Source organism: Rhinatrema bivittatum, chromosome 2 (genome assembly GCF_901001135.1).
Source record: "Rhinatrema bivittatum chromosome 2, aRhiBiv1.1, whole genome shotgun sequence".
NCBI lineage: Eukaryota > Metazoa > Chordata > Amphibia > Gymnophiona > Rhinatrematidae > Rhinatrema > Rhinatrema bivittatum.
This window is the reverse complement of record NC_042616.1, coordinates 591818801-591845311: the sequence shown is the minus strand read 5'-3', so window position 1 is coordinate 591845311 and position 26511 is coordinate 591818801.

The window sequence follows — 26511 nt, the reverse complement described above, 5'->3', positions numbered from 1 at the left end:
CATGTGTGAAACAGACACCTTTCTGCTACATCCTATGAGTAATTTCCCTGAAAAGAATAAAGAACAAGCATCTCCAGGGGAGAAAAAAAAAAAAGCTGCAACAATGTCACAAGATGTTTGTAGGCCTAAGAAAAGAGAGATTCAAGTACTGATTGAAAGTTTACAAGGTGATGGGAGAAAGAACACAGAATATCTACAAGCCTGAAGCGAGCTTACTCTCACCAGCAAGGTTTTAAAGTACTTGTGGAGCCTAATTAATAACCCTCATATTGAGTGGATGAGATGTTTGAAAGAGCATGGGGATGTGAATAAAAATAGCAGCAAGATGTCTCAGCCTCTCAAACAGCTGAACAAAAACATAAGCAGACTATGAACAGGGACAATAAGGGGTCCATTTTCAGTTGCTATCTGGCAAGAAAAGTTAGCTAAACTTATTGGCTAAATCTTGTGAGATATTCAGAGATGCAGCCGCACCATTGAATATACCTACCTTAAAGTTAGCTGGATAAGTTTTGCATTATGGCATGAACAGAGTTAGCCAGATAATGCGGACCCCTTATAGTCTTAAGAAAAAAGTGACTAAAACAACACACATGCTGCAAGAGCTCAGGGCAGGGGTTCATTTTCTAAGGGAAACGCATGCTCAGAGAGCAAAAACTGTACATTTTTCATAAAGAGAGGCGTATACAGTGTGAAGTGACCAGAGAGACTGAGCTTTTAATTAAATTCAGAACAAGGCTAGTGATGATAATAATCCTGTGCAGCAAAAGCATGAAGATTTGCAAAAGGGACAGACATCAGGCTGCCTATTGGTGGCTCACTGACTATAAACAAAAAATTGAAAGAGACCAGGCTATAACTATAACACAAGTTAAATGGTCCCCATATTACTATTAGCATAACAGGTAGGGGAGTGCACTGACATTTTTTTTGTTTATTTGTTTTTTCATTATGTTTAGGGTTTGTTTTGTTTTGTTCATTTATTTGAAATGAAATAAACAAAAACCTAATAGAAAAATTAAAGGAAGGGCCTGGAGCCCTCTCCCCCACTGAAAAATACAGTGGCTGCACCGCAAAAATTAAAAAGTTAAAGCTGTGTCTTCCTGGCCCTGCCCTCTCCCCGCGCCCCCCCCCCCCCCCCCCCCCCCCCCCCAACACCACTGTCTAGGAACTGTCATCCCCTATCCATGGATCTTAAGAAATTCAAGTGTAGCAGGATGTCTCCCCAGGTCCACCTTTCCCGCTGTTCCTTATTAAAAAACGTTGCTGAGAAGCCCCAAGCCTGGCACCATACGGAGGATACCTCTGTACCTCCATAAAACAGATTAACGCCACCTTCAGGTCTGGTCAGTGCCATTTTTTAATACCAAGCCGACAGAGCAGGACTGCCCAGGGATAATTTCTGACCCATTTGGATTAAGACCCTTGGATGGGTTGAGATGGATCTGGAGTGAGTGGGAGAAACAGTGCAGACAGGCCCGGGAGTTCTTTCATTTTTTTTTTTACTTTGTTTGTAGCGCTGACACAGCTTGTTTTTTTCTGTGGAGTGTTGGGGGGAGGGGGAGAGCTTTGGGGCAGACTACTACTGCCTTTTTTTTTTGTAAAACACGAAATGAAATGAAAGCGCATCCCTAATGACATAGGGATGTGGTACTGGAGTGTAAAGGATCCTAGGCTGGGATACTGAGAAAGAAAATGAACCATTCATGAACTAGACTGTGAGCAATGGTTAAATTCTGATCCTCCCAAGAATAAAAGTGAATAAACCAAAAATATCCACGGTCATACCTTTTTATTTCTAGGAAATAAAAGTCAATAAACCAGAAAATATCTAAGATAATACCCTTTTATGAGCTAACTGTAACCGAGTGGTTCTTCTTAGAAAGATCTCTGGGCTAGAATTCATCATTTCTCTCTAACTCTCAGATACCAGGTAGGATGCTTAGAAAGCATTTTGATATTTTATTTACAACTACAAGTCCAATCTTCACAGCTTGCTTCAGTTAGAGTCTCTAGCTTTCAATTTAATACTCTACTTGTGTTTTTTTTTCCAGTAGGGCATTTCTATCAGGCATTTAAAGGCCCAATTCTAGGCACAATAAACTCATGGAAATTCATGCTTAGCCATTGTGCAGCTCAACAAGTTAGCTGGCCAAACTTATCCAGATATTTTAGCCTATATATTCAGCCTACACATGCAATTTATTCCGATAACTTTAGGATAGGTCTACGGCATGACCAGACTTAGCCGGATAAGTTATGTGGCTAACACTGAATATCGGAGTTAGCCAGATAAGTTCATAGGTTAACACAGCTCCTCCCAGTTACGCCCCTGGGATACCTCTTTCTCTGGCCAAATTTTAACCAGATAAAGTTATCCAGCTGGAACTTAGATGGATAAATGTCCAAATATTCATTAAGAGTGGAACCCAGGGAATTGCCAGTAAGTCAGGTCCCGTAAATGCCCCCCCCCCCACCCCCATGCCAAAACACACATAACACAATTCATTTGTAATAATTATAGGCCTCAGATGTATTAACAGACAACAAATTGCCCAAGTCACAAGCTTTACCCCAACCAACCACCCCCTAGTCACTTGCCATACTACTAGCAAATCAGCTCTTGGAGCCATTAGCCAATTAAAACTCATTTGGTACCTCTCGAGGGCCACAAGCGACCCCCACCATACCACAAGCTGGGGAAGCCTGCATAATATAATACACATTAACTCCCTTGCGGTTCTTTGCCACTCTTGTCCTCAGTCCGCCAACCATACAGATTGCCTAAGGACGAGCAACAAAGCACTAGTACCAGTACACATTTTATGGATCAGGAATTTGCCACAGGGAGATATATCTATCTACCCTGTGCCCTCCACCCAAAGCTTTTGCCTAGTACAAACTCTAATGTACAATTATTTATTCCAAGGTCTCTTGAATATCATTTAAAAACAAAGCAATGCCAATGTCTGATACATGAATATCATCACTCCGATGTAAACCAACACATTCCATGTCCACCCACTGATGTCAAATTTGCCATCTCCTCATCTGCTCCATCCATTTCCCAGTTTGTCTATTCAATTTAAATAGCCCTCTAGACTATCTGTTTTGATCTATATAACAACACTTAGGAATTACATCAGACCAGCAAAGCATCATTCCAGGAAGGGACTCCTAACACTAAAATCCTTTTTTTTACTGCTATGATTAACAGAGGAGTGCAGAAAAAAAAAAATCATTTTCCTTTTTTTGATTCATTTTCAGGAGGGCTTTTACCCACAAATTTCAGTTTGTGGAATGATTCATTTCATTAATGAAAAAAAAAAATCTAATATTAAAAAAAAAAGAATTGAAAAATGAAAACGGGGTTTCCCAAGGCCTCCCAGTCTGTCTCCAGCACCATCCCTCCCACCTGGAAAAATGCTAGGACCAGGCTCCTCCCCAGCCCCCACTTACCCAGTCCAGTAGGGCCTCGACAGGACCCAAGCTGTCGCAAGGGCCAAATGCCCGGAACTCAGCCTAGGCCAGGGCCTGGGCCCAGGCTCGACGCTGCAGCCCAGCCCGGAGGTCAGGTCACAATACCTGAGTCTGAGCCTAGGAAGGAGCCTGGGCCCAGCCCAATGCCATGGCCTGGTCCAGAGGTCAGGTCCAAATGCAGGGGCCTCAACCTGGGTCCAAGCCCGACACCAGGGCCTGGCCTGGAGGACAGGTCCTGATGCTTGGACCTCAGCCTAAGGTCCTAGCCTGGAGGCTGAAAGCCTTGGCCTTGGCTTAGACCAGAGTTCAAGCCCAGGCCTGATGCTTTGGCCCAAACTGGAGGCCAATTCTGGGGCCTCGGTCTGGACCCTCCTGGGCTTTGACCTAGGCCAGACCCAACGCCAAGGCATGACCTGTAGACCGAGTCCTGACTCTGGGGCCTTGGGCTGGTCCCAAGCCCAATGCCAGGGCCTGTTCTGGAGGCTGGTTCCCGACTCCTGAGCCTCTGCCTAGGCCAGAGTCTGAGCCCAGTGCATGGCATCAGTTTACAAAGAGAGAAAACAGAAAGGACCAATTTGTGGAGCTTTGAAGCCTGGGCTCTTAGCCTGGGCCTTACCCTGAGCCAGGGCCAGTGCAATGGTATTAGGCGCCCTAGGCAAACTTTCTGCCTTGTGCCCGTCCCACTCCCTCCCTCCTCCCTGATCCTGACCACATTCACTGAGACATCGCTCGTGGCCTGCTGAGTGTTTGATTTTTTTCAGCTGTAAGCAGGATGGACATTGCTCATGGCCAGCCAATTCTGTGCTTCTCTGGGCCGCGAGCAAGATGGGCACCACTCATGGCCCATCAAGACTCTACTCCTCTTGGCTATGATAGGCTCTGCTTGTGGCCCCACATAGCTATTTTTCACCTCCCCCTAATGATTGGTGCCCTAGGCAACTGCCTAGCTCGCTGAATAAAATGAACCAGCCCTGCCTTGTACCAAGGTCCAGGCATCATAACCCAGCCTCCAGGCCAGGCCCCAGTATCGGGCATTGGCCTTGGTCCAGTCCTAGGCTGAGGCATAGGCATCAGGACCTGGTCTCTGGGCCAAGGACCCATCCTCTGGTTTAGGCCATAACATTAGTCCTGGACCCAAGCATCAGGACCTGGCCTGGACATCGGATTCCCAATGGATCAGTTAAGTGATGGTACTCGGTTGGAGGACCTCTGGTCTCAGCTGAGGCCCCAGCATCAGCCCAGGCCTCAGTCTAGATTCTGGCAATGCACTCAGTCCTAGGCTATAACCCCTGCTTTGGAACTTGGCTTATGCCTTATGTGAGGCCCCACCTTCAGACCTAGGGCTTGGCCCAATGCATTAATTTTAAATGAATGCAACAAATGAGGTTTATTTCATTTGGGGGGCCCACTGAATGAAACAAATTGCCCTTTTTCATCACATTTTTTAAATTTGTTTGAAATGAATGCACATCTCTACCGATTAATTGCTTATAAGTCCATTGACCTAAGCCATTCCCTCCCAAATGTACCAACAATACATGTGGTGCTGCATTCTGGCTACATGGTGTCATAACACTGGCAATAACTGAAACCATCACATCCCTTGATAGCCAAGCCAATGCAACAAAACTCATCAAGAAGCCTCTCTTCACCTGGCCCAGAACACATAGGAATGACCAATTAGTCAAACATGCTATTGGGCTCTCCTTGAATCTGTGGAAGAAATGCTATATTAACATCAACAGTAATTAAACAGTGGAGGCAGCAAAACACTGCACGGAGCGGCAGTAGCCACAGAGGCATTCAAACACTGCACGGAGCGGCAGTAGCCACAGAGGCATTCACGGAGCGGGATGCCAGTGGCCAGTAGTTATTGTTCCACCTTCACGGAGCGGAAGGATGGAGGGCTGCTATCTCCAAAAAAAAATAAAAAAAACAAACAAAAAATAATAACAGGGGTGGGTAAGAGTATGGGGCAAGGGTGTGGCCTGCTTGTTACAGCGGTTGCTACCCCTAATTGAGCTGGATGTCACGTGGATGCAGATACAGCGCTGCTCTCTAAATTGGTGGTGGGGTGGAGGGGAATTAGGGCTGGAGGGTACTGGAAGCCAATAGTAACAGGTGGGAGAGAGAAAAAGGGAAATAAAAATGGATAAAGTGCGTAGCTTGCTGGGCAGACTGGATGGGCCGTTTGGTCTTCTTCTGCCGTCATTTCTATGTTTCTATGTTTCTAACAAATATAAGATGCAAAAGCCCCAGAATGCCATCTCCCAATACCCATAATTGCACATACAAGTAATCCCAACTGAGCAGCACATATTGCTATGCCTATGCAAAAATGAATGACTTCCAAACCAAGTGGGTTCCAAACCCAATTCCACAAGTGATCTCCATAAAATTACTACGAACTGGTAACATGTTCGGGGGCGTATTCGAGGGCGTGTGGGTGGTCCGGGGGCATGGCCGAGTGCCCCGACACAGCAGCCTGTGTTGGGGTCTGCCGCACCAACACGCGAATAAAGGTGGGGGGGTCTAGATAGGGCCGGGGGGGGTGGGTTAGGTAGGGGAAGGGAGTAGAAGGTGCGGGGGGGTGGAAGGAAAGTTCCCTCTGAGGGAATGGGCAGCGTGCGCAGGGCTCAGCGCATGCAAGTTGCAGAAATGTGCACCCCCTTGCGCGCGTATCTTATAAAATCCGGCGAACTTTTGTTCGCGCCTGGTGCAATTTGAAATCTTGCAAAAATGTACTCTACACCATCAAATCATCCCTCATTGCCGACATCTATATAAATAAAAATGTAAATGTTCGTTTGTTCAAAATCTTAACTCTCCGAAAGTTCTTCACCGATTGCTTTGAAATTTTGACACAACATTGCATTCGAATATGCACGTGTTTTTATATACCTATATTATATAGATGTCACACCTGTGACAGGTAAAAACATGCTTTTTTGGAAAAACAGTGCCATCTGCTGGACGTAAAAGCAACACACGCTATCTAAAATATAAATGGGCTCTGACCGACGGACTGCAAATGCGCAGTAGAGAGCAGTTCTACAGCGCATGTGCGGACCATAGAGCTATGTGCTGGGTGTCACAGAGGGGAGGAGGAAAGGGCAGACAAGTCGCCGCTCCGAGAAACAGCTCAGCCCGTTCCTCCGCCGCTGGGGAAGGGGAGAGGGAGTAGGGACTGCCGGACAGTTACACACAGGGGGAGGAAAGGGTAGAAGAGTCGCCGAGCCAGTCTGTCTACCACCGGGGAAGGGGGGGGAGGGAGTTGGGATGGCCGGAGCAGAGCAAATGCAGTAGAAAGTGGCTGTGAAGAGATCACTAGCAGCTGGAGCCTGTAGCAGCCAAAGCGCAAAGAGCTGAACAGAGAACAGCTCATCCTCCTCCCCCGCCCCCTGAGTCCCGCAGATAAGGAGAAGCCAAGTAAATATCCCGCAACTGCAGGGGGGGAGGGGGAAGGCAGTGCTGCCAAGCTGCCCGCGGGTCTCAGCCACCATGGGAAGAGTTTACATGGGCATCACTCCACTTCCACTCCCAGCAAAGCACCGTCATGAAAGTGAAAGCCAGAACCCTGCTCCCTCCTCCCTCTCAAGCCCCCAATCGGATTTCTTAAAGGCACAGGTCTCCCAGAAAGAGCAAAGTAAGCTAGGCAACGTGTCCCAAATCTGTTGCAGTGCCTGCCGCCTGCCCTTTGCAAGAGGGGGGCAGAGTGTTTTCCTCACTCTCCCAGACTCAACAGGCATGGGAACTTTGCAAGCTCTTGCGAGTGCAGAGCAAAGACTTAGGTGGAGAGGGGACAAAAATATCGCCCATTTTAACTGTGTGAGAGAGAAGTGTGTTAATGTGCGCTGAAGGCGAGTGTGAGTGCCAGAGAGAGAGGGAGACTACGTGAGGGATTGTGTATGTGTGTGAGAGGGATTGGGTGTCTGTGTGTGAGGGACAGAAGGAGAGTGTATGTGCAAGAGAGAGAGAGAGAGAGGAAGCCTATGTAGGGGGCTGTATGAGAGAGAGTCTCTACCCCCCCCCCCCCCTGCTCTCCACTTATAGGTTAGAGTGGAAGGGGTTGAGTGTAGAGGGGAATGGGAGAGCAAAGGAGTTGGGGCCTGCAAGGATAGAGTGAAAGGGGTCTGAGCCTGTCCTTCCGCCACCGGGGAAGGGGGGAGGGAGTTGGGATGGCAGGACCATTACGCCTCGCGAGATCCCCCTTGGCCACCACTGCAGCTCCTACCACCGCTACCGCCTCTGGCCCTTTGTGGTGCTTGGGGGGGGGGGGGGGAAGAGCGGAGCAGAGCAAAGAATTAGGAGGAGAGGGGACAAAAATCTCACCCGTTTTAATGGGCTTAACGGCTTGTACTAAATAATTTACGATTCCATTTCAATGTTTCCGATTGCATTGTTAAATTGAATTCTCATATATTTTGATTTATTTTCATTTTGATTTAATTATTTCGTGTGACATTGCGCTGGAATTGAGCTGTGTCATTTATCATACCGTTCATTTACTGAGTATAGTTTATTTTTTTTCTTTTCTCATTCTTTTTCATTTCTAGAATTATGCGGTTTACATCTAGACACTGATTGCTTCTCACATGGACAATTATATGTTGCATGTTCTAGAGTCGGCAAACCAGACAATCTCTAAATCTGCACAGACAATGGAACAACAAAAAATATTGTATACCCACAAGCATTGTGAAATTAAACATATTAGAAACGTGCACTTTCTCTTTTCTTTCTTTTCCATTTAACCAGACTGAGCCACAGCAATGCGTGGCCGGGTACAGCTAGTAATTCTTATAAAATTGTACTTGTTCTGCACTCCTGCTATGGATGCTGCTAAACGGTCATCCCATAGGGATAACTTTACAGGCAAAATTCAAGCAACCTACTAATGACTGCATTTTATTTAATGTCACCTTCTTTAATTTAACTACCTCAGCAATCAAGTCACGCAGTTTCTGCACTTTAACCACTGGTAAACATGAAGTCATTTGAATCGTATTAATTTCAATACCTAGAAATGTTAAAATCTGTACTGTTCCTTCAGTCTTTTCATGCGCTAAGGGAATCCTCCGCCACCCCCATGAAGCTCTGCAATAATCTCTGCAACAATCTCTGACATGTATCAGTACTATCTGGGCCCACAAATAAAAAAAATCATCTAAATAACAAACTAGGGGTGTGCATTCGTTCCCTGTGAATTGGGAATCTGAAATGTATAGGGCCATATTCGTTGTATTCGTGGGGAAGCAAAACCTATTACGATTCCCCACGAATACAATGAATCTTTGCCAAATTATTTGGCTGCCTAAAGGAGCCAATTTAAACAATCCCCCCACCCTCCTGACCCCCCCAAGACTTACCAAAACTCCCTGGTGGTCCAGCGGGGGTCCGGGAGCCATCTCTTGCACTCACACCCTCAGCTGCCAGTATTCAAAATGGAGCCAATAGCCTTTGACCTACTATGTCACAGGGGCTACTGGTGCCATTGGTCAGCCCCTGTTACATGTCCATCGGCACCATCTTGTGCTCCTTCCATGTGACAGGGGCTGACCAATGGCACCAATAGCACCTGTGACATAGTAAGGTCAAAGGCTATTGGCACCATTTTGATTACTGGCAGCCAACGGCCGGAGTGCAGGAGGTCGCTCCTGGACCCCTGCTGGACTTTTGGCAAGTCTTGTGGGGGTCAGGAGGGTCCCCCAAGACTTGCCAAAAGTCCCTGGTGGTCCAGCGGGGGTCTGGGAGTGATCTCCTGCACTCGGGCCGTTGGCTGCCAGTATTCAAAATGGCGCCGATAGCCTTTGCCCTTACTATGTCACAGCGGCTACTGGTGCCATTGGTCAGCCCCTGTCACATGGTAGGAGCACAAGATGGTGCCGGCCATCCATTGCTCCTACCATGTGACAGGGACTGACCAATGGCACCGGTAGCCCCTGTGACATAGTAGGTCAAAGGCTATCGGCGCCATTTTGAATACCGGCAGCCGAGGGTGTGAGTGCAGGAGATGGCTCCCGGACCCCCCGCTGGACCACCAGGGAGTTTTGGTAAGTCTTGGGGGGGTCAGGAGGGTGGGGGGTTGTAGTTAATTTAATTTTAGTGAGGAAATGAATAAAAATGAACGTATAAACGTATTGGGGGCCCCCTTGCCGAATGCAACGTATCTGTCCCCCAACAAATACGAATCCCGAATGCAACATATGGCGTCCCTCTGCACATCCCTATAATGAACCATATTCTGAAGGATCGATACCTAAGTCATCAACCAGTTCTATAAATGAACTAATGGCCTCAAATAAAGCACATGATATTGAACATCCCATTGGTAAAAACATCAAAATAATACTTGCTCTTAAATTGAAAATCAAGCAACGGAAAACATGATGGGTATATTGGTAATAACCTGAATGCTGATTCAAAATCCACTTTTTCTATCAAAGATAATATATGGCACTGCCGCACCAATGCCAGAGCCATATCAAAAAATGCATATTCACCAAATAGAGTTCCAGTGGAAGAAAATCAATAATAGGTCCACTAACTCGGTATGATAGATTATGTATTGATCAAGATTTTAGAAATCATTGCTAATGTAGACAAAAATAAATAAATAAATAAAAAATAAATAAAAGAAACAAAAACAAAACATAGATTTGTGCCAGAAATTTCATGCAAAACCAGAAAATTAGAAAATAGAGCAGGCTGTGGGCAGGCCAATGATGTGGTAAATGGCTCTAAATAAAGCAGCCCACAATCATTAGAGAAACCTGTGTGATGTACTGATAGTGTTAATAACCGTTTACATCTGGCAAACCCATTCTACAAGAAAATCCAAATTCTACCCTGAACCTTGGGGGCCTTTGTACCACTCAGCCTTGCTTCCATGCCATGACCTTACAACTTGGAGTTCCCTTTTCCACTGTGCCTTGCTGTCATACCCCAGAGCTAACACCTAATCTGTTTCGGGGGGGGGGGGGGGGGTGCTTTGCAACTCTCATGGTGCGTTGGAGCCATCCAGCCACTCTTTTTGCTGCTTGGCCACTTTATCAGTGCCTATCTTGGTAGTGCCACCTTTTCTGCTTTGTCCCCCTTCATGCTGCCTTAGGATGTGCTAAAATCATTTTTGGTGCCAGATTGCCACTCGAGATGCCATCAAGAGTTTATGGCACTGTTGCTGGTGCCCTCTTTTGGAACCTTGGGGGGTTTTTTCCCACTTTATCTGCTTCTTTGCTCTTCTTACAGTGACTTGGTGAAATCCTGCCAAAGCTGGTACCCCTTTGTGCCTTTATGGAGTTGTAGGCTATTCTTGCCACTTTTAGTGCCATTTTCCAGTCTTATCTTAGAGTTCTTTCTCCCTTATGTTGATTTTTTCACAGAAGTTTTAAGACAATTGATTAGAGGACCCCTCTTCTGTAGCCCAATATAGGCTGAAAATTACCTAAATGGTGGAAGACTGTATAGAAATGTCCTCTGTTTGCTAGAAATCTGTGATTTTACCCTAGTCCAAAACATTATTTGTAGTTGTCTAATTTACTGTTTTATTCCACTTGCTGTGATAAGTATTTGTTCTTTTGAATTTGCAATCCAATGTGTTGGAGATATTTTCATTTTATGTGAAAATACATTATTAGACAGAATTTCCTAAAAAAAAAATTGTCATTCAGTTTAATGGAAGGGCAGAATGTTATCTACCTTATAAATGGCCTGTGACCGACGGCCCGCAAATGCGCAGTAGAGCACAGCTCTACTGCGCATGTGCGGGCAAGGATGTCGATCAGAAAAAAAAAATGGCGGTGGGGCCGCAGGAGCGGGAGGAGAAGCAGCGGCGCCGCACGCGCGCGCGGTGCCGCTGCTTCTCCTCCCCAGATCTGCCGGCAGATCTCGGGGGGGGGGGGGTGTCACTCCCGCGCCCCCCCACCGAGATCTGCCGGCAGGAGCGGGAGGAGAAGTAGCGGCACCGCGCGCGCGCGGTGCCGCTACTTCTCCTCCCCAGATCTGCCGGCAGATCTCGGGGGGGTCACTGCCGCGCGCGCGGGAGTGACCCCCCCCGAGATCTGCCGGCAGATCTGGGGAGGAGTTAATGGAGCCGGGTGAGGGTTGCGGGAAGTCGCGCTTACGGCGCCGGGAGGAAATGGAGGTGGGTGAAGGGAGGGAGGGGAGGGAGAGGGGGACTGAGTGAGTGGGAGGGAGAGGGGGACTGAGTGAGTGGGAGGGAGAGGGGGACTGAGTGAGTGGGAGGGAGGGAGAGGGGGGACTGAGTGGGAGGGAGTGAGGGAGAGGGGGGACTGAGTGAGAGGAGAGGGAGGGTGGAGAGGAGTGGGTGGGGGAGGGGGGTGGTGAAGAGTGAGGGGAGAGAGAATGAGGGGGAGGTGAGAGACAGAGGGATGTAGCCCGTTTTAAAACGGGCTTTTACGGCTTGTTCCCTTAGAAAGTATGAGGACCACATGCTGTGGTAATTGGTAGTTAGAGATTTAGTATCCCCTTTTGATTTATACTTACATCATTGTTGATAGCGAAGGTTTTCCTATGGGGGATCTGTTGATTGCCATGTATTTTTGGTAGTTACCAAAAATAAGAAAAGGGAGCTACCATATTATTAATTACCTGAATCACTTGGTTAGTTAATGAGCAGTGGCGCGGGCTGGTCTCGCACAGCTAGCCAAGTTACCGGGCTGGCCCCAAGTCAGACATGGGCCACCCTGCCCTGGCATCTTTAATGGAATTGTGGGAGGAGATGCCTAGATGGATGCACAAGCAGATCAGAAAGTGTAAATACATCAATATATTCAAATTTCTACAAGGGAGGAGAGGAAGTAGGAAGGACAGGAAGAAGAGCAAAAAGAAGAATAAGGATAGAGAGGCGGGACCCAAGGTTGCAAAAAACATTTTAAATTGGGTAAGAGGTTTTCTACATTTGGCCAACGTGGTCGGTCATTTCGAACCGCAGCAGTACGGGTTTGGCTTATGCGGATAGTAGCTTTTAAAGATTATGACGGTTGGGCTTGGCTCATCTATGACGAGCAGTTCCGAGATAAGATGGAGGGTAATAGGTATATGTCGTGGGGTACGCAAGATATCAACTTATGGCTTACCCAGATGACAAATAAGAGCACCAGCGCGGCTAAAGGAGTGAGTGGCAGTGCAGGGACTAGCAGCGTGGGTGGAGGTGATTATTCCTTTCGGGGTATGGGGAGCACGGCAAAAGGGGGAGTATCGGTTAAGGCAGCAGGGAGTGGGGCGGATGTGTGTTGGCGCTTTAACAAAGCAACATGTTTGTTCCCTGACTGCAAGTTCAGGCACGCCTGTGCAGCTTGCAATGGAGTGCACCCAGTGAGTAAATGCCCCGTGAGTCAGAGAGTTACCCCGCGCAAAGGGGATAAACAGGGAAGATGGTTAGCGGAGCAAGCTGTGCCGGGCTTGGCAGTCCCTCCCACCCTCCTGAAAATATAAGCTGTTTTGATGTTTAAATAAAAACAAAAAATGTTGAATTGTAGTCGTGGTGGCGGAAAACCCGAGCCTAAGTTGTATGTTGTATATAGGGGTAGATTTTCAAAGGGTTACGCGAGCAACGTATGCGCGTAACCCACGAAAATCTACCCCAAACCCCCCTGCGTGCGCCGAGCCTATTTTGCATAGGTTCGGCAACACACTCAAGCCCCAGGACGTGCGTAAGTCCCAGGGCTTTCCTGGGGAGCATGTCGGGGGCGTGTCGTGGGTGTGTCGTGGTGGCGTGTCATCCAGAGGCGTGCCGGCAGCTGGCCCACGCGATCGAGTTACGCCTGCCTCGAGCAGGTGTAACTTTGGGAATAAAGGTGGGGGGGGTGTAGCTAGGGCTGGGGGGTGGTTTAGGTAGGGGAAGGGAGGGGAAGGTGGGGGGAGGCAGAAGGAAAGTTCCCTCCGAGGCCACTCCAATTTCGGAGCGGCCTCAGAGGGAACGGGCAGTGCGCACAGGGCTCGGCACGCGCAAGGTGCACAAATGTAAGATATGCCAAAAGTCCCTGGTGGTCCAGTGGGGTTCCTGGAGCGATCTCCTGCACTTGGGCCGTCGGCTGGCAGTATTCAAAATGGCGCCGATAGCCTTTGCCCTTACTATGTCACAAGGGCTACCGGTGCCATTGGTCGGCCCCTGTCACATGATAGGAGCAGTGCAGGAGATCGCTCCAGGACCCCCGCTGGACCAGCAGGGACTTTTGGCAAGTCTTGGGGGGGGGGGCAGTGCTCCTTCCATGTGACAGGGGCCGACCAATGGCACCGGTAGCCCCTGTGACATAGTAAGGGCAAAGGCTATCAGCGCCATTTTGAATACTGGCAGCCGACGGCCCGAGTGCAGGAGATCGCTCCAGGACCCCCGCTGGACCACCAGGGACTTTTGGCAAGTTTTGGGGGGTCAGAAGTGTGGGGGTTTTATTTGTTAATGATATGTTATATTCGTGGGAGTTCACCATACGTTTCGGGAACCCACAAATGCAACGAATAGGGACCTATATGTTGCGGATTGCGCATTCGTTCAAAACGAATGCACATCCCTAGAGTGCATGTGCGCATGGCCAGGCTATTTTATAACATGCATACTTATACATGCTACTTATGTACATACACACATAAACATAAAAAAAATGTAACCCTAATGTATTAGACAGTCAGGCAGTTGACAAGAAAGCCCATCAAGCTAGGGTGAGAGAACATAGTAGAAATTTCATCTTTTTGAGACTTTCTTCACTCCAAATGACATCAAATCTTCACCAAGGTATACTGTGCTGTTCATACATCTAACTCTACATGTGAAACTGTCCCCTAAACCCTAAACCACCACCAACACCTCTCCTCAACCTATTAGTTGGCCCTCCTATGGAGATATAAATACTTCACTACTATGAGCACCTTGTAAATAGTCAGTTTTTCTCTCTCTAAAAATTTGCATTCATGCTGTGCACTATGAACAATAACACATTTTGATGAATGACCTTGTAAGTTAGCCTGCTAACTCCAGTATTCAGAGTTAGCTGTATGACTTACCTGGCTAATAATAGAGTCATTTTTTAAATCGCATTGAGGCCCTAACAAGCGTTAAATGGTGTCTAATGCGCATTACACGCACGATATCATGTCGCAAGCAAGCATGTAAATTTTATTAAGAATATGCAAATGGAAGGAGTTAATGTAAATTAGGATCTCCTACTGCATTTTGAGGCAATTTAACACATAATAATGCTGGATATAATGTTGAAAATATCAACACTTTTTGTTTTTGCTTTAGAGGGACAAAAATGTTTTTATTGTGCGGCAGCGGTCGTTATCACGGATCACGGCTATTACCGTGACTATTATCACGTACAAAAAACTGCAGTCTTATATCAGACATACCAACTAAGCCCTTCTATTAGACACACCTACCTGACCTATCTTCCTAAAGCTACAATGATAGGGGGAAGTTTACTTGTAGTGGGATATTGGTTGCTTCAGGATGATCGGTGCCAACAATAACAATAACAACAACAACCACAACAGCAGGCAAGTGAAATTCAGACCCCCTCCTAGGGAAGTCCCTCTACTGGAGCCACAGCCATTGGCCTGATCAGGAGAGCATCGGCACCCATTGTAGAGATTGCCACGCAGGAAGGCATCTTTTTTCCACGAACCACAATGCTGGGCATGCCAGAGGAACATGTGGTTAGCAGGTATTGCCTCAACTGTCAGGCTATTGTGGAATCATATGAAGATACTCAGAAGGAATCTGGATCTTGTCACGAAAGATCCCACACTTTACCAGGCCTTACCAAACTATTGTCCACTTTGCATTTCTGCCCAAAGAACTTTTGGCCAGCTTGGGGGGGTCAGGAGGCCCAAAGAACTTTTGGCCAGCTTGGGGGGGTCAGGAGGCCCCCCCAAGCTGGCCAAAAGTTCTTTTTGGGCCGAACGAGCCGTCCGGCGCGAACGAGTCGGGAATCACGTGACGCCGGCGTCACTCGACGTGCCGCCGACTTCACATGCTTCTCACCAAGGATTGCAGAAATGGCGTCCTCACTCCTCGCTCCATCACCAGGGAGTTGTGGTAAGTCGGGGGGGGGATTAAGGAGGGTGAGGGGGTTTATATTTTTATTTTGGCTCAACAATCGCGATTTCCCACATATCGAACATATCTATGTTCGATATGTGGGAAATCCGATCGTTTATGTTGAATCAATTTTTTAAGTAAAAAAAAAATATGAGTTGCGTTTTACTAATGCGGTCAATCCGAATGCACACCCCTAGTATCCCAATAGACATACTTCCAGATCCACCTGAGGATCCCCCTTGTCCAGTTGCAGAAGCCAAGGACACCAAACTAACTGACAGCGAGCTTCAGAAAAGCATCATACAACGTTATTTTGCCTGTTAGGCATCAACTATCCCTTCCCCTTCCATGGAAGCGAGCCCAGCAGAGAGTTTACAGGTCTCTTCCATGGAAGGGGAAGAGGTAGTTGATACCTAACAGGCAAAGTAGTGTTGTAGCTCTCCTCTCTATCTTTCTTTTACTCACTGGTCCTCTATGTGGGTCAGTGTGTAAGAGAAACCACTTAGGCCTAGTTAGGCTACGTCTTGACAATGGAACAAAAGAGTGTAGTATGAAAAGTATACTCAAAGTAAAGATTACACCAAAGATATGTGGCTGGCCTAATGTTTTATGACAGATAGTGGGTCTAAAAGAGCTGTGTCTCGCAATACTTTTCATGTAGGACTGCCAACACAGTGTACATAGTTTGCCATAGCCTGCACCTTCTTGCTTGGCAGTGCTACACCTTGGATCCATTCCTAGCCCTCACGTGTGGGCGAGGTAGTGGCATAGCTATGATGGAACTCCAGCAGTGCCTTGAATATGGAGACCAACTCATATAAATCACAAGTAGCTCAGCTGCTTAAAGGCACAGCCTAAAGCTTCAAGATGACAGTTAAAAGTATCAATCACAGAGTCAACATTTTACAGCCACATTGCCTAGCTGACATTAGTTGCACATCTCAAGATATACACCGTACATCAGATGCATTGTGTCACATGGGCCTGCAAAGACACAGATTGAAGCATTGCCTCTTTGTGTTAGATAATCCTTAGCAAAGTGGTATGTACAGATCTCGAACCCTGGGCAGTGCAGGGGTGGGAGCCAGGCTGTTGAAGGCAGCCTGATCCCAAGCAACAGCAGGCCTCATCACTGTGTGCTCCTGGCCAGTGGGCATTCTCAAGACCGCACAAGCCCCTGACTCCTCACCAGTTATCAGACAGAAGCTGATACTGGGTTTCAGCAGCCTGCAAGTAGATGACATTTTTGCTAAAGTGTCTGACCTAAAACTCCTTTTGTATTGAGTGCCTTTTAAGTGGAGTGAGAACACAAGTAAGGAGCCCTAAGTAATCTCTTGTGGGGTGCTTAGTGTCACTTCACCTAACATCAAACAAAAGATACAGAATACCTTAATCATGCATTTCTCTCATTTTTGTTGCTAGTCTAATTTCTTGAAAAGTATTTCTTTCAACTTAGTGCTCTATGTTTCCATTTTTATACAAATCTAAAAAAACCCCAAGTACAAGTTGTTCATTATTAATGTAAAAATGCATCCATATTTATAATTAAAAAAAAATAACTAATACATTCCTGTTCATCAACCCTTCAGTACTAATATAATTTCTTGAAATATATGACTACTTCAATCTAAAAACAATACAAGAAATAACTGGAAAAGAAACTCTCCAAACGTCAAATCAATTTACAAAACGCCTGTTCATAAAGATAAGTTTTAACTTTTTATGAATTTTAACAAAACAAGCTCCTCCTTAATCATATTAGAGAGAATATTACAAATGATAGATCCCAGAACATAAAATAAACACTCTCTAAATTCATTTAATCTAATAACTTTAAATGAAGGGACACATAGATTTTGAGTTTCAGACCAAAGGCTATGCACTGGCTGGAACAATTTCAAGGCTGCATTAAAAATCAGAGAGGCAAACCCATAGATTATTTTGAATACTAGCATCAGACTCTTAAATTTAATGCACCATCTATGGGGAGCCAGAAAGATTGGCCAATGGTCCTGAAGCAGCAGCCCAGTAATAATACAGGCTGCCGGATTTTTGTACCAGTTGCATTTATGAATGCTGGTATTTGGTAGATAAGTAGATAAGGTTTGCCATACTGGGTCAGACCAAGGGTCCATCAAGCCCCGCATTTTGTTTCCAGCAGTGACCAAGCCAAGTCACAAGTACCTGGCAGGATCCCTAGCCAATTTGAAAGAGCTTGAGCTATTCTGTCAAGAAGAATGGGTAAATTCTGCACCATCCTACTAGGCAAAGTTGGTAGAAACTTATCCTAAATTACTTATGCTTGTTATTGTTGCAAAAGGGGCTTCTACCAAGTGTAAGTCAAGGGGCTGTGAAGATTAATGCAATCAGTACTTATTTAAATTCTTAATTATGTTTTCAATATTTCTATAATTATTCTTTCATGATGAATGTGTAGAGTATGTTGTATAGATTAATGAAACAAACTCCTTCTTCATTGCATTTTGATTTTTATTTTTTAGACAGCAGAATATGAAAAATGCTCAAGGATTTGCCAGAAGCAAAAACTGGCATTTTGTAAATTAAATATCAAAATGAAATCTTGAAAATTCTCAGACTGGTACAGGCTGATGAATTGGCACATTTACTCTGTAATACTTAAATTTAAAGCATGTTACTTTTCTTTTAAGTAGCTTACACAAACTTACACAAAGTTTTTATTTATTTTTTTATTATTTAAAAGATATATATACTGCATAAACAGTAAAACTTTTACAATAATAGTGGTTGGGTGATTTGTAATTCTTTGACCTTCAGCTGTGCCTCTTAAATGCATTCAGGTGTGTTTTAATACTCCCTTAAACCTAAATATAATGAATTACAATAATCAAAAGATGAAATAATGAGTGTGTGCATAACAATTGTTAAATCTTTTCATTCAGAAAAGGGCACAATCTACGAAGAAGACATATCTTACAGAATACACCTTTGACCACTTTAGCAATTTGGGGATTCATTGGTAGCTTGGTATCTAATAAAACTCCCAGATTATGAGCCTTCCACCAATAGGAATTGACAGAAAACCTCTTCAGTGGGAATCCAGAGAGATATAATAACTTTGTTTTTTGTAGATTCAGGAACAATTTGTTGTCTGCTAACCAAGATCTCTATTTTTTGGACATGCAGAAACTCTGTGAGTTGTATCAGGAAAAGATTTGATAATCAGGATAAAAAACTGCATGTTATCCACGTAAAGTTTAAAATTGACATCCAGGCTTGCCAACACCTTACATATGGGGGAGATAAAAATATTAAAGAGTATGTTTAACAAAGCAGATTCTTGAGGAACACCAGCATTTATTGAAAAAAGGAACAAATTACTTCCTTCAATCACAAATTCCTGACATCACCCAATTAAAAAGGATTGGAACCACTTCATCACCATGTCATGGAATCCAACTTGATTAAGTAATTTCAATAATAAGCCATGGTCAATAGTATCAAAGACAGCTGTCAGGTCAAGGAGTACTAAAAAGTATACCTGTCCCTGATCAAATTCCATAAGAAAGATGTCAACTAGGGATAAGAACAATGTTTTTGTATTGTGGGCAGGACTGAACCCATATTGGTGTACATTTAGGATATCAAGGTCATTTACAAAAGCTTTCAACTGGGTCAAGACTACCCCTTCTAGTATTTTAGACAAGAAGGGTAGATTCAAGATTGGTCAATATTTAGGGATGTGCAGAAGAAAAAATGCTGTTTAGGTTCGTTCATTCATTTCATTGCGATCCAAATTTGTTACATTAGATAGTTTCAATACCAAACAAACATTTTCTGGATTTCTTTCAGTAGATTATTCGTTTGCCATTAAAAGCTATAGGTGAAACATAGCGGTGTCTCCCGTGTATTCTGGGCTCCAGAAAAGTGATTTTCTGATTAATTCTAATACTTTTCAGAAGAAAGCATCAGAAGGGGGAAAGAACTGCAAAGTATTTAGACAGTGGCAAGATGGTATCAAAAAAGTGGCATTTATTTATTTATTTAGGAGTTTTTTATATACCGAGGTATAGCAAAAAAATGCCTTCACTCCGGTTTACATTTATAACAACCTGTTACATCTAACGCATCTAAACAGTAACATGAACTTGTAGTGAACAATACCTTAGTACAATAAATAGAAAACCAAACAAACGATATAAATCATATAACGAGGCATATAGCCGTGCTCAAATTATGTATGGGGGGAATTGTTAGAGGGAGATGATAGGTGAGGATTCGGTGAGTCAGAGAGAAAGTCAATGAGTCAGAGAGAAAGTCATTAAGTAACTTAAGCTCTGCAAAGGGGCAAATGGGTACCAGGCTTCCAGCATTGGCAGGATTTCTCCTATATACCATGAAAGGAGCAGAGAAGCATCAAGAGGAGGAAGAACATCCCAAGATGGAAAAAGAGAATGGCAGCAATAGAGACATAAACACTTGATAGCATCACAAGAGGCAAAGAGGCACGGAAAGTGGTATCAGACTTAGAGATGTGCTTCGTTTTTTCCTACCGGGTCGTTTTTCGGTTCGGATACCTCGTCGTCCAATTCGGGTTTCTCGTTTCGTTTTTTCGAAAAACGAAACGAAGAAACCCGAAACCGGGCCAAAAAACGAATCCGGAAACAAAGCTAAAAAAAAACCCACCCCAAGCATTTAAAATAATTTTGAAGCCTTTTCGTTCATATATACAACCCCCCCCCCCATCCCGATCCCTCCCCAAGACTTACCAACATCCCTGGTGGTCCAGCGGGGTCCCAGGTCCAATTTGCCCTCCGTGCCCGGTGTGCTACTGCAAGCCGTGCGCCTCAAAATGGTGCCGAATAGCCTGAACTACCATGTCACAGGGGCTTTCGGCTCCATTGGTCAGCCCCTGTCACATGGCCATCGGCGCCATCTTGTGCTCCTATCATGTGACAGGAGCTGACCAATGGCGCCGAAAGCCTCTGTGACATAGTATGGGCAAAGGCTATCAGCGCCATTTTGGTTACTGGCAGCCGACAACGAAATCGCTCCCGGACCCCTGCTGCAGCCCCAGGGATTATTGGCAAGCCTTGGGGGGGTCAGGAGGGGGCTCCTGACCCCCCCAAGGCGGAATGCGGCATTTCCAGCAGCGGAGGTAGGCACTGTTCAGACCTAGCGAAGGGGAAGCGGCAGAGACCGCAACAGTTAGTGCACGCTAACAGGAAGTTAGCGCGCACTAACCATTGTTAGTGCACGCGAACAGAAAATGATACAATTTGACACTTTTCAGGTCAGTTAAGGTCAGTTTAGGAATGAATATGTATTCCTATTGGCTGCCCTCTTATTTATTTATGTTACCAAGGTTCCCACTGACAATATATGGGGGATGGGAAATGGAAACAGTTGGTAGCTTGACAAAAAAAATAATGTGATCAGTTAATGTGACTAGAACTTGTGCCCTATCCCTAATACCGGGAGTGTTGTGATCTTCCTGCATGCAGTGCCGTATCCCTGATACTGGGAGTGTTGTGATCTTCCTGCACGCAGTGCCTTATCCCTGATACCAGGGGTGCTGTGATCTTCCTGCACACAGTGCCCTAACCCTGATACCGGGAGTGTTGTGATCTTCTTGCATGCAGTGCCCTATCCCTGATACCAGGGGTGTTGTGATCTTCCTGCACTCAGTGCCATATCCCTGATACTGGGAGTGTTGTGATCTTCCTGCACACAGTGCCCTAACCCTGATACCAGGAGTGTTGTGATCTTCCTGCACTCAGTGCCATATCCCTGATACTGGGAGTGTTGTGATCTTCCTGCACACAGTGCCCTAACCCTGATACCAGGGGTGTTGTGATCTTCCTGCACACAGTGCCCTATCCCTGATACCAGGGGTGTTGTGATCTTCCTGCACACACTAGTGCCCTAACCCTGATACCGGGAGTGTTGTGATCTTCCTGCACGCAGTGCCTTATCCCTGATACCAGGGGTGTTGTGATCTTCCTGCACACAGTGCCCTAACCCTGATACCAGGGGTGTTGTGATCTTCCTGCCCACAGTGCCCTTTCCCTAATACCAGGGGTGTTGTGATCTTCCTGCACTCAGTGCCATATCCCTGATACTGGGAGTGTTGTGATCTTCCTGCACACACTAGTGCCCTAACCCTGATACCGGGAGTGTTGTGATCTTCCTGCACGCAGTGCCCTATCCCTGATACCGGGAGTGTTGTGATCTTCCTGCACGCAGTGCCATATCCCTGATACCGGGAGTGCTGTGATCTTCCTGCACACAGTGTCCTAACCCTGATACTGGGAGTGTTGTGATCTTCCTGCACGCAGTGCCGTATCCATGCTCAGTGCAGGAAGATCACAACACCCCTGGTATCAGGGATAGGGCACTGCGTGCAGGAAGATCACAACACTCCCGGTATCAGGGTTAGGGCACTGTGTTCAGGAAGATCACAACACCCCTGGTATCAGGGTTAGGGCACTGCGTGCAGGAAGATCACAACACTCCCGGTATCAGGGTTAGGGAACTGTGTGCAGGAAGATCACAACACTCCCAGTATCAGGGATAGGCACAAGTTCTAGTCACATTGACTGATCACATTACTTTTTTTGTCAAGCTACCAACCGTTTCCATTTCCCATCCCCCCAACCTTCACCTCAGTGGGAACCTTGGTAACATCAATAAATAAGAGGGCAGCCAGCCAATAGGAATACATATTCATTCCTAACTGATCTGAAAAGTGTCAATTTGTATCATTTTCTGTTAGTGCGCACTAACTCCCGGTTAGTGCGCACTAACCCGATTAATGATTTTTTAACGATAAATAGTTAGAATTCCTATTGTATCGTGTTCTTTAATGATTTAAGATGATTTTAAAATTATTGGATGATAATTTTAATCGTTGAAAAACGATTCACATCCCTAATTGCCATACTGGGTCAGACCAAGGGTCCATCAAGTCCTTCTATTATCTGAAAGAGTAAATAACCGATTCACATTTACCCATTCCAGACCTCTCATGATTTTAAACTCCCCTATCACATCCCCCCTCAGCCGTCTCTTCTCCAAGCTGAACAGGCCTAACCTCTTTAGTCTTTCCTCATAGGGGAGCTGTTCCATCCCCTTTATCATTTTGGTTGCCCCTCTCTGTACCTTCTCCATCGCAATTATATCTTTTTTGTGATGTGGTGACCAAAATTGTACACAGTATTCAAGGTGCAGTCTCACCATGGAGTGATAGAGGCATTATGACATCCTCCATTTTATTCATCATTCCCTTTCTAATAATTCTTAACATTCTGTTTGCTTTCTTGACAGTCACAGCACACTGAACCGACAATTTCAATGTATTATCCACTATGACGCCTAGATCTCTTCCCTGAGTTGTAGCTCCTAATATGGATCCTAACATCGTGTAACTATAGCATGGGTTATTTTTCCCTATATGCATCACCTTGCATATAGGCATTAAATTTCATCTGCCATTTGGATGCCCAATTTTCCAATCTCACAAGGCCCTCCTGCAATTCATAATAATTTGCTTGTGATTTATCTACTCTGAATAATTTTGTATCATATACAAATTTGATTACCTCACTCGTTGTATTCCTTTCCAGATCATTTATAAATATATTGAAAAGCACGGGTCCCTGTACAGATCCCTGAGGCACTCCACTGCCCACCCCCCTCCACTGAGAAAATTATCCATTTAATCCTACTCTCTGTTTCCTGTCTTTTAACCAGTTTGTAATCCACAAAAGGACATCACCACCTAGCCCATGACTTTTTACTTTTCCTAGAAGCCTCTCATGAGGAACTTTGTCAAATACCTTTTGAAAATCCAAATACACTACATCTATTGGTTCATCTTTATCTACATGATTATTAACCCCTTCAGAAAAGTGAAGCAGATTTGAGAGGCAAGACTTGCCTTGGGTAACGCCATGTTGACTTTGTTCTATTAAACCATGTCTTTCTACATGTTCTGTAATTTTGATCTTTAGAACACTTTCCACTGTTTTTCCTGGCACTGAAGTCAGGCTAACTGGTCTCCCGGATCATCTCTGGAGCCCTTTTTCAATATTGGGGTTACATTAGCCAACCTCCAGTCTTCAGGTACAATGGATGATTTTAATGATAGGTTACAAATTTTTACTAATAGATCTGAAATTTCATTTTTTAGTTCCTTCAGAATCCTGGGGTATATATCATCCAGTCCAGGTGATTTATTACTCTTCAGTTTGTCAATCAGGCCTACCACATCTTCTAGGTTCACCGTGATTTGGTTCAGTCCATCTGAATCATTACCCATGAATACCTTCTCCGGAATGGGTATCTCCCTAACATCTTCGTCAGTAAACACCGAAGTAAAGAAATTGTTTAATCTTTCCATGATGGCCTTATCTTCTCTAAATGCCCCTTTAACCCCTCAATCATCTAACGGTCCACACACATCCATTTCTTTAAGAGTAATAAAGATTAAAACATCTGTCGTCCATCATTTAAATCTCAGTAAACAGGCACTGCACCTGATAAAATGTCATCATGTCAGACAAAGGTACTAGTGGCCAGGGCAAACCCACAATTGGTAGTGGATGTTTTTTACAGGACAACAGTGAGTCCTCCAACCAAAATAAAGAGGAATATTTTCAAATCCAACTATCATCAGGATAGGAAGGCAGGTCAAGCCATAAGAAATTGAAATTTGAGGAGTACATGGCAGCACCAACTGTGTTTCAGCCAGACCTTGTTATGTCCAGTGGGAGCTCTGAGAGGAGAGGATCACCTTGCTAGTGGCTGAAAGGAATCAGTAAGTTTTGTTTGTGAATTTTTTTTTTTAAGTATTAGGGAGAAGTAAACTATTGGGGTATATTTTTTAGTGTGTTTGTGCTTTTAATAGTCAGTAAGGCAGCTAATAAACAGAAGTTAGTGTTTTTGTTTTTTAAATAGTCAGTAAGGCAGCTAATAAGCAGAAGTTAGTGTGCAACGTTGAACAACACACAGAGAGAATGTACTACAGTACAATTTAAGTATTTTCCTTTTTAGAACAGTGCAAGGCACACACATACCTTAAGCACAGAAAGATGAATAATACCATGTGTGTCCAGCCATGCACTCACTAGTATGGCAGAAATAAAATTAATCCCCAAATTGGTTGGCTGTACCTGTGACTGGTGACTGCTTGCTTTCATTGTAGATGTACTGACTCTAGTGCTCAGACCCAGAGTAAAAAAAAGAAAAACCTCTCTATCTTGGGCTCTGTGGCACAGTTAACTAGCATACTAGCAAATAGTACTAGATGCTGCTGGTTCAGTACAATAACAGTTTTAAAATAAATTCATTGTAGCCATTGGCCACTGCCTCCCCCCCCCCCCCCCCCCGGGAGGGGAGGAGGCTTCAAAAAACACAAAGCTTCCTTGGTCAGTAGCAGTGACAGTGTGATGTTAAATTAAATAAAATTAAAAACCTGTGCAAATGAATATAGCAGCCAAAAGAATTAGAATGGAATGTTTATAATGTTAAACAAGAGTGCATGATGATTCACAACAATGTGTAGTATGGAACAACACAGAGCTCACCCAATAGCAAAAGCAACACCGTCTTCTTCTTGAAAGAAAGAATCAATTGCAGTTTCAAACAGTCTGCACCTACTATAAGAAGAATACACAGAGTAGTGATTTGCTTCTTTAGAAAAATACTTAACTCTGATGCAAGCCCTTACATTGTCATTCTGACTTCATTGACAACAGATCCTGGTTATTCTGTGACCTCACACATGAGTCATAGACATTGGAGCTGGTTGTTATGGAAACTCCCATCTGAACTGACCACCAGCCTCATGCTCTGTCTATAGGAAACTAAAATGAATTAAATGAATGACATATGCTTCATTTGTGGGAAGGACCTGTTCACTTTTGGGGGCCCACAAATGAAACAAAAAGGACATATTTTTTGTGGATTTGACATTCATTTTAAATTAATGCACATCCCTATTGATAATTATTGAAATCACTAGCATCAAGATTAATTTGTTTTAAGGTAGTTTTCACTACAACTTTCTTTAGAGCATCAGGAACACAATCCTCACTAAGTACCTGATTCACTAAGAGTTTTTCCCTTAGACATAAAATGGGAGAAAAGCCTTAATGAATTTGGCCCAAAGTGAGAAATTGATAAAAGCTTTAAGAAAATCTGCCACATTAACTCTAAGTACTTTTAACAAAGCATTAGATCATTCAGACACTGGCAATAATTAGTTTTCATACTAGCAATTATATCCAAAATTCCTTTCTTTGAAATCTCCTCAAATGAATCCTACAAGAATGGTGACTCAGAATCATCATTAGTATTACTACAAATAGACATAATAGAGGACTGTTTTGAAAGGTTCTCAAGTTTGTTGTGAAAAAACTGACCAATTTGTTGGGCATCTAGGGCCATTTTATTCTTGTGTTGAAAGAATGTTAAAAAGAAATCAAGACGTTTATAATGTGAGAACGTTCTTTAGAACGATTGGCAGCTGATTGTACTTGAAAGGAGAAAAACAACTGCTTTACTGAATCAATTTTCTGCCTGTAGTGATTTACTTCAGTGCACTTATTGCTATCATTAGGTGATTTTCACCATTTGAGCTCAAAACATTTCAATTGTTGTTTTTCTATTATTAACTCATTATTAAACCAGGGAGCTCTGTACTCCCATTTCACACTAGTTTTAATTGCACAATATAGTTTAAGGCACTTTTTAATGTAACCTCCCAAGTGGTAACTGCTTCTTCTGTTCAATTCATATTACCAATAACTAATTGGAGTAAATGCAACATACATTTTCAAAAGCCAACGTTCATGGGTAATTTTTAAACTTGTAAATGCTTTAGAAAATTAGGCCTGAAGTCTGTGTCTTTTGTGTTGAGGGTTTGAGAATCCTCTCTGTTAGGTCACATATTTCCTCTGTTATTGTACTAGTACTGGTCTGGATATGAC